Source organism: Arvicanthis niloticus, chromosome 8 (assembly GCF_011762505.2).
Source record: "Arvicanthis niloticus isolate mArvNil1 chromosome 8, mArvNil1.pat.X, whole genome shotgun sequence".
NCBI classification, from domain to species: Eukaryota; Metazoa; Chordata; class Mammalia; order Rodentia; family Muridae; genus Arvicanthis; species Arvicanthis niloticus.
In genome coordinates, this window is record NC_047665.1 from 48,021,337 (window position 1) to 48,024,664 (window position 3,328).

General features: G+C 41.8%; 1 pseudogene; it reads left to right on the forward strand.

The window, feature by feature from the left end:
* Window positions 1–1,081: 1,081 nt before the first annotated feature.
* LOC117713398 (small ribosomal subunit protein eS7 pseudogene) lies at window positions 1,082–2,146 on the forward strand (annotated as a pseudogene).
* Window positions 2,147–3,328: the final 1,182 nt, after the last annotated feature.

Here is a 3,328-nt window from a genome sequence, read left to right on the forward strand (position 1 = left end):
GGTCGGTTTGAGATTCACTGTGATTGGAAATATTTTGAGGGTAGTGTTAGTGACTTATACCAAGAAGTAAGAGTAGATAATAGTGTGAAGGAAGTGTGGGAAAGTCGTAATTTATCTTTGGGATTAAAGACTTTTTAGAGGCCTGAGAAGTATTGATTCATATTAAAGTAATAAATGTGCTAATTAGAGTTGGGTCATTTCGATTCATTAAGCCAGTCCAGAAGACCTCTCATTAGCTATGCCGCCTGAGTGGTTAAGAATGATGATAAGCTTTGGTTAAGGACCCTGGCAAATGACTGGGCTAGCCTTCAACAGAAGCTGTGCTTGATGGCATCCTTTTCACTCACCCACTTGATGTCTAAGGCCCTAATACCTTGGAGGGATTTCCTTGGCACATTGTCTTAAGAAAGTCAAACAAATGAGCTGAGCTTTATTCCAGCCCTTGTAGCATCCTGTCAATTATTTACTTAGGTCTCTCACTCTGCTACACTGTAACTTTTTAAAAATAAGATTTATGGTACAAATTAATTAAAATTAGTGATAACTATATGTAACATACTAGTTTAGCTAACTCAGAGCCATTGCAATCAAATAAGTGAAAGTGTAGGCTGCTGTGAACTAAAAAATAGATCTTAATTTAAGTTGCATCCCAGAGCATAAGACCGGCACAAAACACTGACCTGCCAAAAGTATTGAAATAAGGGTGGCACTCTTATTGCTCATGAGCTAGCTTCTTTGGGAAATATCTGATATGGGGGGAGAGCAGACTTGTGGATAAGCATCTTTCTAGTTGCCCCTCAGGTTGAGGTCTCACCAGGAGCTCCAAAGGAAAAGAATTATGTGGGTAACTACCTTTGACAAAGACTCAGCAGACACAGAAAACGATACTTACCAGTTTTGAGTTACCTGTCTCTGGATGCATCTGTATTGCTAGGCTAGCATCCTTTCATTGAGAGGACTACATGAACTCCGATGTTCTGCAGAGGGAGCTTGTTCTTCTTTAATCCATCTTTCAGAGTAACAAAGGTGACTGTCTGGATCATCTGAGGATGCAGCATCACCAAAAGAAGTAATGAGAACATTGCTGGCTTGTGTGCTCAAGTACATAAATCAATTTCCAGCTTCATTACTCGGAATCTGTTCTTCACCATGAAAAGGAAAAGAGCCACATAATCAAAAATTATGTAACAAACTTACAGCTTTAGCCAGATACCTGGAAATCTATCTTTTCTGTCAGAGAAATTGTAAAGAAACAGATTTAGGTAAACAATGAAGGAGAACACAATTTGCAACCTCTCTACTTGCTAGAGGATGCAATTTGGTTGGGTATTATATACTTACTCAAGTTATTGAGGAGAGAATAGAACTTCTGGTTTCACACATATTGGTCCTCAAAGTGTCCAGAAGGTGTGATGTAATGAAACTGTCTAGCTATTTTATACTGTTGATCAGGGAGAATTTTTTTCAACATCAAAGCATCTTTCTTTTTCTTTTTTTTTTTAATTGAAAATAGATTTTCCTCTTTCTAAACTGGCACTCCGTAATGATGAGCCCATGTTCAGCTCAAGCACTAGGATTGTGAAGCCCAATGGCAAGAAGCTGGTAGACAAGTTTGAGTCTGGCATCGCTCAGGCTCTGTTCGCTGCTGGAGCTGAATTCAGATCTCAAGGCACAGCTGCAGGAACTCAACATCATCATGGCCAAAGAAAGTTGGTGGTGGTCAGAAAGCTGTCATAATTTTTGTACCAGTTCCTCAGCTGAAGTCTTTTCAGAAAACTCCAAGTCCAGCTAGTTCATGAATTGGAGAAAAAGTTCAGTGAGAAGCATGTAGTCTTCAGTGCTTAGAGGAGGATTCTGCCCAAGCCAACTTGGAAAAACTAAGAAAAGCAAGCAAAAGTGCCCAGAAGCTGCACACCGACAGCAGAGCAGGAAGCCACCCTTGAGTACTTGGTCTTTACAAGAGAAATTGTGGGTAAGAGGATCTGTGTGAAATTGGATGTCGGCTGGCTCGTAAAAGTTCGTTTACACAACAGCAGAGCATCGTGGAGTACAGGGTGGAAACTTTTTCTGCTGGGTGTAGAATCTCATAGGCAAGGATGCTGATTTTGAATTTCCAGGGTTTCTTGTAAAGAAACTGACTGAATAAAGACAGCCCTGTCTCCCTTCAGAAAAGAGCAGGCCTCCAAGAGATGATAACCTAATATAGCAAAACAAAGTACAGTAAGGCAAGGCAGAAACCCCAACATCAAAGTTGAACAAGGCAACCCAACAGGAGGAAAAAAAAAAAAAAAAAAGGAATTCCCAGGAGCAGGCCAAAGTGTCAGAGAGACACAGGCTTACATTGTTAGGAGTCCTACAAAATTACCAAGCTAACAGCCACAACATACACGCAGAAGACGTGGTAGAGACAGACCCCTGCAGACTCCGTTCTTGCTGCTCTAGTCTCTGTGAGCCCATATGAGCCCTGCTTAGCTGAGTCAGTGGGCCATGTTCTCCTAGTGTCCTCCATCTCCTCTCGATTCCTACAATCTCTCCTCTTCATCTGCAAAGTTCCTCAAGCTCTGAGGGGAGGGGCCATGTGGAGACCTCCAGTTTAGATTCTCTTTCTACGTAATGTCTGATTGTGGGTGTCTGTACCCATTCCCATGAGCTGCTGGAAGAAGCCTCTTTGGTGACTACTGGACAAGGCACAGATCTATGTGTATAGTAGAATATTTTTTTCTAGTTTATCATTGTGAAAAAATACTTGAAAATAACTTAATGGAGGAAAGCTTGATTTGGGATCATGGTTTCAGATGTCTCAGTCTCTATTTACCTCACTCTACTGCTTTCTTGGGCCTGTGACAAGGCAAAACTATGAGTGGAAAACTATTAACCTCATGATGATCAGAGGGGTGTGTGTGTGTGTGTGTGTGTGTAGTGGGGGTGGGGTATAGATGATTAGGGTTAAGATACAAACTTTTATGGGTCTACCTCCAATGGCCCAATTCCTCCAACTAGTTCCCACCTCCTAATAGCTCATTAGCTCTGAACTTATCAATGAAACTAGCATCCTCAGGATCCAGTCATCTCTCAAACAGGGCTACCAGCTGGGGACTAGCCATTTATATTAGCCTGGCGGGGAGACACTCTGTTCTAGTTTGATTTTCTATTGCTCTGATGAAATATTCTGACAAAAGCACCTTGGTGGTGAGAGGATTTATTTGGCTTACACTTCCAGGTCACAATTCATCATGGAGGGAAGTCAGACAGGATCCTTGGAAGAATACTGCTTGCTGGTTCACACTCTGGCTTGCTCTTAGGCTCATGCCAAGCTAGCTTTCTCATG